The sequence below is a fragment of the Prionailurus bengalensis genome, chromosome B3 (genome assembly GCF_016509475.1).
Source record: "Prionailurus bengalensis isolate Pbe53 chromosome B3, Fcat_Pben_1.1_paternal_pri, whole genome shotgun sequence".
In the NCBI taxonomy this organism is placed as follows: Eukaryota; Metazoa; Chordata; class Mammalia; order Carnivora; family Felidae; genus Prionailurus; species Prionailurus bengalensis.
Genome location: NC_057355.1, coordinates 137549356 through 137563114, shown reverse-complemented (window position 1 = coordinate 137563114; position 13759 = coordinate 137549356). Strand labels below are relative to the sequence as shown.

General features: G+C 55.3%; 1 protein-coding gene and 1 long non-coding RNA gene across 4 annotated transcripts in view; one reads left to right on the top strand and one right to left on the bottom strand.

The window, feature by feature from the left end:
* Positions 1 to 1593: 1593 nt before the first annotated feature.
* Positions 1594 to 13759, top strand: part of ASB2 (ankyrin repeat and SOCS box containing 2) — a 42646-nt gene continuing 30480 nt past the window's right edge. For 2 of the 3 annotated variants that reach the window (XM_043556917.1, XM_043556918.1), the window contains exon 1: positions 1599 to 1911. The gene's annotated coding sequence lies outside the window, so the exon portion shown is untranslated. Of the gene's footprint in view, positions 1912 to 13759 lie in introns of all 3 variants that reach the window. The other variant, XM_043556919.1, reaches the window with a different exon arrangement.
* LOC122469480 lies at positions 5930 to 6580 on the bottom strand. Its single transcript, XR_006293483.1, has 2 exons — positions 6436 to 6580; positions 5930 to 6200 (listed from the first exon to the last, which is right to left on the bottom strand). It is a non-coding gene; the product is annotated as an uncharacterized LOC122469480 (long non-coding RNA).

The following is a 13759-nucleotide window of genomic DNA, read 5'->3' as shown; positions in this document are numbered from 1 at the left end:
TGTATGATACGTTAATAAAAAGTTTTAAAAAGTCAGTGCTGTTTGGCCCTCCGCTCACATGCATTCAAGAAGAATCTCTGGGGGAAGAGTCAGGCACAGGTACGTTTCATAGGGTTCTACTGTGCGGCTTCAGGCGGGGACTGCTGACTTAGCCCGACCCGTTTGTTCTGGACGTGACCAACCCGTGACGTCAACGGACAGGCCGGCCTGTCTTTGTCTTGGGGCTTTGCGGACCTTTACTGCAGTGTCAATGCTCCCAGCTAGGATGAGTAAGGTCCAAGGTTACAAAAAGCAAATGTCCACCAATTTCCTTTCGTAGCCTTGTGGGTGGGGTTCTTTGTTTGGCCCCAACATTCGGATTCCCTGTTACATGGCGGGTGGAGCTGTGGCTAAAAGCACTGCCTTTTGCGTCAGAAAGTTCTGGTTCAGATGTAAACCACCACTTGTACATTGTGGGATTATGGACAAGTCCCCCAACCTCTCTGGGCCTCAGTTTCCTCATCTGCGACATAGCACCTGCTAGGAAGGTTGTGTGGGTACAGCAGGATGACGTCATTTGTTAGTGGAGGGGTGCCCGGCTGGCCCTTCGCCCCGCATGAAGAAATCATGCTACGCGGTCGGAAACCCAAAATCCTCCGAGGCGAAAGGGCCTTCGAAATTGAAATTCAGAAGAATATTCAGAATGGACCAAGTGACGTTTCCAGCCCCCTCCCCCACGCCAGCCTGTGGGGATGGAAGCGTCTGGCGACGTGCCAGGAGCATCCCGGACGCTCAGGGCGCGTGGCCGTGGCTGTTGTCCTTGCCACCTGATGATGCTGACCTCTTGTGCCATTGGGTCTATCCCAGAAACAGGGGCCCTCTTCCCTGGCCCTGGAGGAAGGCTTCCCTCCGCTGCGTGCCTGCTGGGGCTTGTCCACATGCTTGCTTGTTTGCTCCCCTACCCTCTGCAGCCCAGCCGCGCCCCACGGCGTCCCGGCCCCCCGCAGCTGGATCCCTGAACCACCCCGCCCCTGTGGCATGCTCTGCCTCGTCTGCCCAGGCCCCTTACCCCAAACCCAACCCCCCTTCTGCCTCCCTCGTTTCCCTTGCTCTTGTTCCGTCCATCTTCTGCCTCCCTGCCTTCCCTCTAGCTGTCCTTCTCCTCCCCCTCTTCCCAGCCGCCTGTCTCCCCCCTCCCCTCCCCCTCTCCTCCCCCTTCTGTCAAGTCCCTCCTGGCTCCGTTCCATCCCCTGATTATCTCAGTGTCCCTCTCCCTTTGCTTCCCCGCTTCCCCCAATTATGTCTTCTTCTTTCTTTTCTTCTCTCGCTTATGCCTTATCCTCTCCCCCCTTCACCTCTTCCTTCTTCTCCATCATCTCTGCACTTGCCTCCCTTCTCACGCCCCCCAGTGTCCCCGGCTCTGTCTCTTTTATTCCACCCCCCCCCCCGCCCCCCGCTCGCTCCCGTTCCCCACCCTCTTTCCCCTTCTCTCTCTCTCTCTCTCTCTCTCTCCCCCCGTCCTGGGGAGTTCCAGAAACATACCCATATATGGCCTCCATGTCAAGGATCACAAACGACGACGTCACGTGAGGGCCAGCGCCCGGAGATGCTCTCTGCCGCGAGGTCCGTAATTGACGCGCCGCCGTGGAGGAAGCGAAGGCGGCATGGCAGCCTCCCCCGGTGCAATCTTCAAACAGGAAATCCGAGATGCACAACATCTTATAGTTTGGCTTGCCATCACTGGTCATGCGGTGGGCCCGAAATAAACTCCCTGCTTCAAAGGAAAGTGCTTCAGAACTGCCTGGGCAGAGCGGCCAAAAGCTCAGGGCCAGGGCAGGAGGAAAACCCAGGGAGGATGTTCTGAATTAAGGCACTCTCAAGAAAACCCTTTTTAGTTCCCCCGAATTGGGCCCCTGTTTCAGAGCCTAACAGGTAATGCATGCTTTCAACGTTCTTACACAGACCTCAGGGAAGGTTGCTTGGCTGGGACTTAACCACTGCGCTGCTTGGTCGTGATTCTTATCATCAGACCGCTTGCCTGCGTCCCTCTCTCTAGTCTCTTGTGTCACCAAGCATGCTGGTGACTTTCACTTTGGACCTGGGGGACGTGGAATCAGCTGTGTGCACACACGTACGCATTCTTCTGGGGGACGCTCACTCACAGTCTCACTCTGCGGTGCACTTCTGGACGTGGAAATGAAATGGGGTTATCGGTGTTGCTATTGTGGGTTCCGTAGGCCTTGGGCAGTATCCGGGGGGGACAAGTGACTTTCAGAAAGGCTTTCAGGTCAGGTGAATAGATAGCTATTTTTATGCATGGGGGCATCAGTGTCACGTACGTCCATGGCGTGCCTCTGTGTGCACAGTTTTGTGGGGCGATAGCAGCCCGGTGCGGTGAGCTGTGTCTCCAAGCTGCTCGGGGCTTACGAGAGGAAATCCAGTCCGCAAACAGAGACTGACACCATGTAAAGAATGAGAAATGCTTTGTGAGATTTAACAGAGCGCTGAGGGAATGCAGAGACGCTAGAGTGCCTCGTGTGTGTGTGTGTGTGTCTGTGTGTGAGCACAAGGACATATGCAGGGAGGGGACAGCTTTTGAAAAGATGGCTGGATGTCACCAGGCAGAAGGACAGGGCGAGGGACCTCCAGGTGGAGAGGCAGCTGGGGCAAAGGCAGACAAGTCAGGGTGGGTCTGGGGTGTCGGGAAGTGCCAGGCGGCTACAACAAAGGCTCATGAAGTGGGGCAACACTGGCGTGGTGGGGAGGGCAGCCAGAGGGAGATGCAGATACCCCCGGCCTGGCGGGAAGATGGCACGTTTGCTAATTGCGTTGGAGCAAAGGGGGTTCAGGTGCGATCTGACTTTAGGTAGCTCCTCGGGAAGCCAGGGGAATGGAGGGGAATGAGGAAGAAGAGGGGCAGCGCTCCTTAGGGAGGACAGGTAAATGACGGAGCAGCAGGCAGGGCAGGGTAGCAGGACTCTCCGCCCATAAGGGAAGGCTGGGGTGTAAGTAAGGCAGGGGTGGAGAGAGCTCCCGGAGCCCCGGGGCAGAGCCGGCTGGGGCCAGAAGAGCAGCCACGGCCCCTGCCCTCGGCATCCGAGGCCTGGGGTAGAGCAGGGGCGAGGCAGCCCCAGGCAGATGCCCCAGTCACTTCCAAAACAGTTGGATGGGTCCCGACAGCTGGTGGCAGGCCTGTTTACAGCTCGGCCTCCTCCGGGAGCTGGCGGTGGCCCCCACCTGGCGCTGTTCTCGTTTGCATCATCCATTCTTGCACAAACAGGTCAGACCCTGAGTGCCCCGGATCCTCCACTGCCCCCACTCCCGTGACCTTACGACGAATAACATGGCAATCAATATCCGCGAGCAACTCATCGGACACCTCCTGAGAGCCAGGCACTGGCCCAGTGCTTGAGGTGATTTCTCTTACTGATGTTTCTCAAGGGCATCCTGAGTTAGAGGTGATCATGACTCCCATTTTCTAGATGTGGAAACTGAGGTTCTGAGAGGTTAAGGGTCTTGCCTGGGGCCAGACAGCTAGGAGGTGTTAAGTTCGGGATCAAACCCTGGCCTCTTGGCCTCCAGGGTTCACATTCAAAGCCACGGCCTCCCTGGGGCCCAGCGCCGCGGTAAACAGACCCGCCCCTGGCACAGTCAAGGCATCATAAGGTCCCTGTATATTGTGGACAGGCTAGATCCAAGAGAGTTCTCCCGAAGGAGTCACAAAAATATCTCTGGACCCGCCCAATGTCCTCCCATTTCTGAGCTACAGAGGGTCAGGCTGCCCAGAGGAGGTGGCCGGTCGCAGGACTGGTTTGTATTTTTACCTTTATCCTTAGCACCTTCTTTCGGACTAACTAATGCCCAGGAATATAACTGGCTCCTAACTTGCCTGATTTTTTTTAAAGAAAGGGACACAAAGGAGAGGGGTAGAAAAAGAGGAAAAGCAGGCAAACAGAGAGAAGAAGAGAAAGATTTAAATAAAGGCAGTGGGGGTGGGGAGCGAAAAAACAGAAAGGAGAAAGACTTTGGTGGGACCCTGATTCAAAGATTTCCAGGCAGTATTGCGGTTGGATCCAGGTGAGGAGGGGGTCTGGGAGGGCCCTCCTGCCCCGCCGAGCCTTCCCAATGTGCAGACTGGAGCGAGGGTTTCCAGAGCCCCCGGCCCCCCGGGGCCAAGTGAGGGCTTATGTTCTCCTGCTGCCCAGGACCAGGCTGGGCAAGGCAGCACTTGGGTTGCAAAGGGCAGGGGCGATGGCTGTTGGAGTCTCGGACCTCGACCGGAAGGCCCCCTCCCCCACCCCCCAGGCTGCTGGCACAGATGGCAGGGCCTGGCATTTGCCGAATCCTGGGCAGAGACTGGGTTGGGGCCTGGAATCCAGCACCCAGACCTGTTTGCAGCTGAGCCCCACTGGTGGGTCTGGCTGCAGTAGGAGAGGGACAGGATGATGGGTCAGGAGGCGTGCGGAGGGCGCTAGGGCCAGCCCCCTGCAGGGCCAGCAGGTGAGGGAAGAGCCTTCCGTCTGGGAGACCGAGGCAAAGGTGACCGAAGGGCCCGGAGGTTCAAGCTTGGGGCCCAAAGAAATAAAAAGGAAACCTGGCCTTCGTTGATGCTCCTCTAAGCCGGTGCTCACGGCGCCGCCTCCGATTGTGGACCTTTGGGTCTGTGTGGAATCAATGCTTTTCCTTGGAAAACAGATGGTTTTCCACCCACAAACAACAAAAAAAATTTTTTTCCATTGTTTTTCCTACTTCCCTCTCTCCTCACCCTCTTTCCTCCTGCTTTGGGTGGCTTCCTCAATGTACACCAATAAATAAATAAACCCCCAAGACTGGTTGTCAGAGATCCACGCAGAGTGAGGTCAGCAAAGGGCGCTCACCTCCAGACCAGACGGGGCCCTGGTCTCCCTGGCCCATCGGATGGGCAGAGCCGGGTGGCATGGCTGAGCGGGAACAGAGCCAGCTTTGGACGGGTTCAAATCTCCCGTCATCACCTCCTACCTGGGTGACCTTGGGCCAGTGCCCACCCCTATCTCAGCCTCAGCTTCCCCTCCATACAATGGGGAGAGAGCCTGTATGGTGGGGGTGGGAGAGACCTGCCGCCCCCCCCCCCCCCCCAGCAGTTCCCCTTGGTAACTTCCAGCAATCCTGGCCCAACCTTGGAAGCCTAAAAGTCCTGGCCTGAGGGAAGCCAGGGGCTTGTAAACTGCATCAAAGGGTCGGGGATTAGCAGAGCTGGGAGGGACTTCTTAGAATCTTTAAGAGTCTGGACAAAAGGCTCAGAGTCCCCAGCAGCTGTGAGGCCCGAGAGCCAGCAGCCAGAGGCCTGTCAACACTGCCCCACTGCAGAAACCTACCCTAGGGCTTTGACCTGAGCCCCTCCTGGGGCCCCAAACGAAGTGGCCTGGATTCCACTCCCCATCTCCTCAGGGCTGGCTCACCCCCGGCAGAAACTTGCAGAGTAAGTGACCCCTGGCCGCTGCCCTGAATGCTCATTGTCAGAGGGTCCTATGAAAAAGAAGGGCAGGGAGGCCAGTTCTCAACCCACTGGGCCAATTGCGACCCAGGCCTCAGTCTTCCCTTCTGCACTATGGGAAGAGCGCTACCCCACCCCACCAGGTACTGGGAAGGTCAAATGGTGCAGTGGACCACAAATACCAGCTCCCTTTAGGATTTAGGTTTTCAAGCAGTAGGACCCAGGAAGGGGAGAGAACATTTGAATGATTTACAGCCATGAGCCCTCAAGCTAGAAGTGTGTCTGGATCTTCTAGAACCCTCTACAGCCTGACGGAATGGCAGATCGGAGAGAGAAGTTTTGACAGAAACTTACTGGGCTTTGCATGGAGTGGGGTCAAAGACCCTGGGGGCCAAGTCCCCGCTTCCTCGCATGGCCCCGGGGCCGTCAGGATTGCCTCGGGCCGAGGCTCATGTGATCTTTGCAAGAACCTGAAACTTTTGCAATTGGCAGATGGGTAGATTATGTATTACATATACCGTATACGCTTGTAAGACAGATGTGCACGTATCCCCATGTACACATATACACGTAGACCTTCTGATTACATACACGCGGCCTTCAGTGTGACTCCGGCCTTTCCTCAAACCCACAGAACAGAGGGATGCTGCTGTCGGCTACATGGGGGGAGGACAACGGTCAAGTCCGATGCTGCAGCCTTTCGTCTCTTCCTTGTCGGTTTCTCCCTGATGTGCCTCTGTTTCCTCATCTGTAGAATGGGAACAATACTCTTATCACAGATTTATCAGGCGGCTCAAACTCACAACGTGTGCGAGACCATAAATTAACTGCAGGGGAAGGCATTAGGGGGTGGTTTCGCCAACACACATTGCGATCTCCAGTGACAGATGTACGCGACAGTGTGCTGTGTACGAGCTAAACCGAATGGTGAGCACGCCCCTCTCACACCCGAGAGACGCTTGTGGACACCGAGGAATACTCACGCCACACCTGTCCTTTGTAGGCTGTCGCCTCGTATATAAATTCAAAGCCGCGATTGAGAGGAGCGTGGAACAGGTTGTGACTCCTTCCCGAAGCTCCTAGGACAGCGGGTGACGTGAGCAGGAAGGGCGGAGGGGGCAGGAGGGACCCTGGGGAGCAGAGGATTTGCAGTGAGGGGACAGAATCCAGCCTGGGTGCTGACCCCATCACTGACCCAGCCACCCGGTCGGCGGCCACAGCCACAGCCACAGCTTTACCTCCTGACCACAGCTGTCAAGAGAAGGCTGGCTCGCTGTTGCTGTCGCTCTTTTTAAATGGAGGACGGTGTAGGAGAATCCAAGCCCCTCAGAAGGAGCCTCCTTGGAAACTGCCAACTGGGAACGAGGTCCAAGCGAACGTCGTCCCAGCAGGGATGAGTCAGAGCAGAGAATCACGGCATCTTGGGAGCCATTGAATGACATTAGACGATTTTCCTGGGCCACTGGCTGCGTGCCAAGTGCTATTCTCCGCATGTATACATGTTACCTCATTTCATCTGATGACGCTTCCAGGGGCTGTATGCTCTGATTATCTCCATTTTACAGGTGGGCCAGGTGAGGTCCCCGGGGTGGGGGAAGTAACCTGCTCCCCATCGCACAGCCAATAGGTGGCAGGGCCAGGGCTGAACCCGGGCAGTGGGACACCCGTGGCGGCACCACCTGCCGGTGCAGTGATCTTGATAACAGCTCCGCTTCCAAGGTTTGACTCATTCATTCATTCATTCATTCATCCAGCATTTAATAAACATCTACTGTGCATCTGGCCTTGGGTTACGTCCTGGGGTCATGACACGAATGTGATAGAGTCATGCAATTTGGAAGTTTCTGGATTCTATGGGGAGATAGGCTCAGAGCAGGCCATTAGAGCAATGGAGGCAGCTCTGGATGCCTCAGACATCGGATCAGGGAGGCTTCCTGGTGGAAGAGATGCTTGAACGGCATCTGGAAGGACGACTGGCCATGTGACAGGCAGGGAAGGGCCGGGAAGGTGGATGAGCCGGGTTCCGTCTATGAACAGCCTCACGTCTGGAAGTGGCTTGTCCCGGCTCATACTCCTGACCCCGGTCCCTGGTTGAGAGGCAGCCTGGGATGCTGGATGATGACTGCCAGTTCCCCTCCTTGGCCCATGCCCTCCCAACCATGCCCCCATCACCAGTTTTCCGATAAGACACCGACGGAGCCACTCCTCCCACCGCAGCTCCCAACAGCCCCGGGCCCCTACCCTCCGCTCCAGAGCCACTGCCCAGGCAGCCCCTGGTTGGCAGCAAGCTGGGATCTGTGGGAGGGAAGGGACTGAGGGCAAGAAGGACCACTTTGCAAATGCTATTGTTTCATCCTCAGCACATCCTCAGCCCCTGCAAGCGCCCATGTCTGTGTGCGTGCCCATTTCACAGATGGAGAAACTGAGGCCCAGCTTAGAGGAACACTGACTATGGATGGGCCGGGTGCTGCTCAGAGTGCTTTGCATGTGCTAAGTCAAGGAACCTTCAGAGTCGCTGTTGTCCCATTTTACAGATGCCACCTGGAGAGAGAGCTCCACTGGAGCCAATGTTTGGGGTGCTGCAAAGGAGGCAAGAGAGGGGCCCCCGGAGGCCCCAGGGGTGGCCCTGGTCTCTCCTTTCCAAGCTGGTCTTGGACTGGCTGCCCTTGAACTCCCCTCCCTCTGCAGGCCCCTCGCTTCCCCGGGTAAAACCCCCTGCCTCCTGCTTTCTCTGGGAAAAGGCTATTTGTTATCCCAACCAGCCTCCCAAAAGGTCCCTAGGGACGGCTGGCCTCTCTCCAGGACTCAGGCCTAGAAGGTGGCCCAGCCCTGGGCAGAAGCCTCAGAAATCAAGCTAGGCAGCATGCAGAGAAAGGAAACTGAGGCCAAAAGAGGGACAGGGCATCTCCCAGGATCAGCGTCCCTCTCTCTGACATGACATAGGCACTCTTACTATGCCCGTTTTATAGACAGAGAGCTTGGGATTCTAAGGGATCACACAGCTAATCACTGGCAAGGCTGTGACTTGAATCTGGTCAAGCTGACCCCACAGGCTGCTTTATAACTGCCCCTGCCTTTGAGACCGAGCAGCGCCAGCCGCCTCCACCCCCCACCCCCACCTCCTCCTCCAGGAGACAGACCCCAGTGTCCCTGGCAGGCATCCCGGGCCTGTAACTGCTTAGGCCCAGGGCTGCAGAGTCCCCTCCTGAAGCAGCCTGCTGTCACCTACTAACGGCCGGGCCCAGAGCTAAGCCTGTGCTGTGCACCAACCCCTTAATACTACTTACTCGTGTCTCCGTTTTGCACGTGAGGAAACTAAAGATACATGACTTTCCCAAGGCCCCTCGAAGGCTGAGGATCTCAGTGGGGAAAGCAAGAGCTATCTAGGCTCAGTGGGGTGTGGGGGAGTTTGCCCTCTCCGGGGCTGAGGCCCTCTCCCTCGGGATCCCTTCAGGGCCATTTTCTACCTCGCCTGTCTGTGTGCGCCTTCCTCTGGGTAGGTCAAGGGCCCGAGGCGGGCTCCCTGCCCAGGTGTAGGTCAGGCATCCCGGCTGGATGAAAATGGCAGTGTCACCCCCGCCTGCTCCGAGCCGATGCGTGTGCTGGTTACTTGGATGGCGTTCCTGGAACACCGGCGCTCCAAATCCCGGCTTTCCAGCTATCTGTCCTTCCTTGTGTGAACCTTTTCCTTCCCCTTCCTGCACCTCAACTGCCTCATCTGTAAAGTGGGAGCAACCACACAGGGGCATCAAGTCCTTGCAGAAGGAGTGGAGGTATAGAAGAATTAACGTCAGGCCGAGGGAAGACGTTCCTACTTTCTAGAGCTGTTGTCGGGACAATGCCATGAAATAACTGGCAAGTCTCTGGATGCCACCAGACCTGTTGGGGAGGGTCTGGGCCCGACCTGTTGGGGAGGGAGTCTGGAATTGGCTGTAGGGGACTGACAGGTCCAGGTCATGGTTACCTGGCTCCTCCCACAGGCGTCTGGTCAGGAAAGGGGCCCAGGAGCTGCTGTCCTTACGCCTCTGATCAGCTCATGCCAGGCTGCAGGGCCAATGGCTGCGGGAGGGGGTCCTGTCGACTGCTTGCTGGGCCTCCTACCCAGACACTGCGCCCGCACAGGCATCGGCTTCTAGAACGTGGTGAAGTGGGTGGTCTCATTCCCATTGTTACTGATAAAGGAACTAAGGCCCAGCAAGGGGAAGTGATTCAAATAAGGTCACACAGCTAGTAAGTTGCAAATTGAAACTAGACCTGGGGCTTCTGGCATCCGGATCTGAGACCCTTCTGCTACCACCGGGTTCCTTATTTCCTCATGACTAATGCTAAGCTCTTTGCCTATGGTAGACCTGTTAAGGTGGCCATAGGGGACCCTGGGGGACAGAGAGTTTGGGGGTTAATAGCACAAGCACAAACCAAATGTCTCACTGAGTTGTAGAGGCTAAAGAACTAGAACAACACTTGGAAACCCAAAACTCTCTTTTTGCAAAGGGAAACTGAGGCCCAGAGAGGGGCAGGGACTTGGCCAAGGTCACACAGCACTCTAGCATCAACGTGGCTACTATAACCCGGGTCTCTGTCTCTCTCCAGCGTCTTCCCCCTTGTCAACCTGGCCTGGAGCAGATGCCCTCAGATGGGGGCACAACGATGCCAGGCCAGGCGCTGGGCACCAGCACTTCCGGTCAGTGTAGCACCACCTGCGGGGATTCCCACCTTGTGCCAGGTCGGGGTGGGTCGAAGCCTGACCCTGGCCCTGGGGCAGCCAAGGGGGTCACCTCTCACTGGGCAGAGCCCATTCCCCACCCTCCCGAAGGTGAGCTGGGCCCACCCAGACCTCAGGCACAGGGAAGCAGGGCGCCTGGGTCAGCTGGGCTGGGGACCCACCTGGTTGCACAGCGCCCCTGTGGGGACCAAGGGATCAGAGGACGTGCTCTAGGCCATCCTGATATTTAACAGGTGGAAAAAAGAAGGCCAGAGAGAGGAAGAGAGGTGCTCACAGTCAGTTGTTATGTGAACCTAAATCTCTTGGTTCCCCGTCTTTGGCTATTTTTACGATACACAAAACTAATGTTGATGCTGCTACAAAAAATCAACATCCCAAACATCAGGCACAAAATGATTCTGAGGTCACAATGCCCCTTCCCCTCCTCTAGTGTGGAAAACCAGCATGGCCACCTGACATGTTGATCTAGAAAAGGGTTCTCAGCCCTGGCCACGCACTACAATCATTAGGGAAGCCTTGAACATTGCAGTGCTTGGGCCCTGGCCCTGGAGGCTTTGAGTCCATCCATCTCGGGTGAGACCAGGGCCTTGGCATGTTTTCAAGACTCTTGGCCAGACCTGAGAACCATACTTTAAGATGATTTTGACTGCATAAAAAAAAAAAGCCCAACTAACATTTGCTTAAAGCAGAAGGATCTTCAGTCTCTACCTATCAAGCCAGAGAGGGCAGACCAGCATTGGTTCAGGAGGTCAGCAATACCGTGAAGGACCCAGAAGACCTAACAACATTCACTCTGTCAAACTCATGGTACCGGCACTTTTCCCCTCATGGTTACAAGATGGTTGCCGCTGCTCCAAGCATCAAGTCCTCCAAACACAAAGCAGGGGTGTGGGTGAGGAGTTATTTTCTCCACTGCTGTCTCTTTTATTAGGAAGATGAAGTTCTTTCTAGGAGGCCCCAGCAGAATTTTCTTTATGTGTCTTTGGACAAAGCTAGGCTATAGATCCACCCTAAACGAGTCACTGGCCAAGGGGGTGAGATCATTCCAACTGGCTTGGAATAATCATGATTCATCCATGGGAAAGGGCACTCTGTTGTCTGAAGAGTTCTGCTCGGGCACTGCTCTGTTGTCTGTTGTTCTGCTGTCAGAGGAGATGGGGGAACTGGCTGTTGGGTAGGCGGTCATGAGGGTACAGTAAACTTTAACCAGGCATTCTCTTCCCATGGCCTCGGGAAGAGGACCCAAGGTCAGGTCCACACATGAACGACTGACCACAGCCCAGAGGGAGAAGTTGTAGCAGCAGAATACTTCTTGGAAGAAACTAGGCAGGCATCCTGGAAGAAGAGGCACACTCGATCTGGGCCTTGAGGAGTGAGAAGGGATCCTGAGGAGTGCAGAAAGGAGGAAGATGAGTCGGCACAGCCCAAGCCAGGGCGCTGGGGTGGGAGCCGCAGGTGGGTTGGGGGAAAGGTGCGTCTTCGCCTTACCTGGAGGGTCAGGTGTGCTGGGGGAATGGGTGCAGGGAGAGTAAGAAATGGATTCAAAGGGCTGGGAGTCCCGGGCAACAGGTGCAGGTAGAGGCGGGGCTTGGTGAGGTCTGGGGTGTGGGTCCTCAGAGGGGTCGGTGGGTGGGGCTGGGACACCGCCGTGAAGGCCACTGCCGAGGCAGGCAGGAGGAGATCCAGGCCTGAGCCAGCCAGGATGGGTGGAGAGAGGCAGACAGAGGGGAGTGATAACCAGCAAGACTGAGGCAGGGCACAGAGTCATTGTTCCCAAATGCCTGTGTGCCGCTCGCTCGCTGATCTGCTGTCTTCAGACCTGCAGCCTCCTCTAGCTGTGCTTGAAAAGCCCAGACCTGCTTAATAATAACTTTGCTAGTGCCGGATGGAGCAGTCGTTGTGACCCTCAGGGCTGTTACCAGAATTAGAAGGGTATCTATCAATATCAGGGTATTTTTGTAAAAATTTTTTTCATGTTTATTTATTTTTGAGACAGAGAGAGACAGAGCACGAACGGGGGAGGGTCAGAGAGAGGGAGACACAGAATCCGAAACAGGCTCCAGGCTCTGAGCCGTCAGCCCAGAGCCCGACGCGGGGCTCGAACTCACGGACCGCGAGATCATGACCTGAGCCGAAGTCGGCCGCTCCACCGACTGAGCCATCCAGGCGCCCCTCCTGCTTTATTCTTTATTCTTCAGTTTTTCTCCTAAGTGGTGGTTTCCAGTCACCAGTGGAGCTTTTCAATAGAGGTGTCATCCCTGGGCCACACTCCCAGAGATTCTGACTTCATTGGTCTGAGACAGGGGGTCCCAAGCAGCAATACTCTTTAAAACCTAGTTTGTATACTTTTTAATGATTTTATTTTTTTATTCTTTTTTAAAATTGTTATTATCCCTTTCCAATAGGCTCCATGCCCAACATGGGGCTTGAACTCACGACCCCGAGGTCAAGAGTCGCATGTTCTGGACCGACTAGAGCCAGCCAGGCACCCCTACTTTTTAAGTAGATGTGTTATTGCAGTATGATGCGCTCACAGAGGTGTGTAAATAAAGATCACGCTTGAACAGGTTCCTCGCAAAGAGAACTGACCAACCATGTTACCACTTAGCTCAAGAGATACCAGGGGTGCCTGGGTGGCTCAGTCGGTTGAGCGTCCGACTTTGGCTCAGGTCATGATCTCACGGTCTGTGAGTTCGAGCCCCGCGTCAGGCTCTGTGCTGACAGCTCGGAGCCTGGAGCCTGCTTCAGATTCTATGTCTCCCTCTCTCTCTGCCCCTCCTCTGCTCATGCTCTGTCTCTGTCTCTCTTTCTGTCTGTCTCTCTGTCAAAAATAAATAAACATTAAAATAAAATTTAAAAAAAGAAATACAGTGTGGTTGGCTCCCCAGAAGTCTGGCCCATATGTCTTCCCAATTAGTAGCCACCAAAGGTCACCGTTGTGACTCCTGTCACCACAGTTTAGTCTTCCTGTGCTGGCACTTTGTATAAACGAGTCATGGATAGATGCTCTTTATGATCCGACTTCTCTCGCTCGCTATGGTTTGTAAGAATCGTCCCATCATGTGGAGTGGTAGTTTGTCTATCTTGTTGGTGCACCACGCGATACACCCCAACGCGGTCACCCATTCAACACTCAACCCATTCAAATGTTCAGAGACACTTAGGTAGTTTCCACTCGGTTTTCTTATGAGTGGCACTGCTATGAATATTTTGGGGCTTGTTTTATGGTGAATACATGTACATGGTTCTTTTGGCCCTAGAGCTGGGACTGGAATTTGGGGGTCACAGGATGCGTTTGTTCAGCTTTAGCAAATGCCATCAATTTTCCAAAGGGCTTTTTACCATCTGATACTCCTACCAATGGTGGTGGGTGATCTGGTCGCTTCACATGCCCCGCCCCCACCCCCCAACCCTTGCTATTGCACGTCTTTTCCATGGGGGCCATTCTGTTGGGTAGACAGTGGTGTTGTATTAGGATCTTAATTTGAACGGCCTCCCAAACACTTGGGAAGTCCGGCATCCTTCCGTCTGGTTCTTGGCCACTTGGATATCCTTGGGCATCGGTTAGCTAGAGCCGCAAGGAT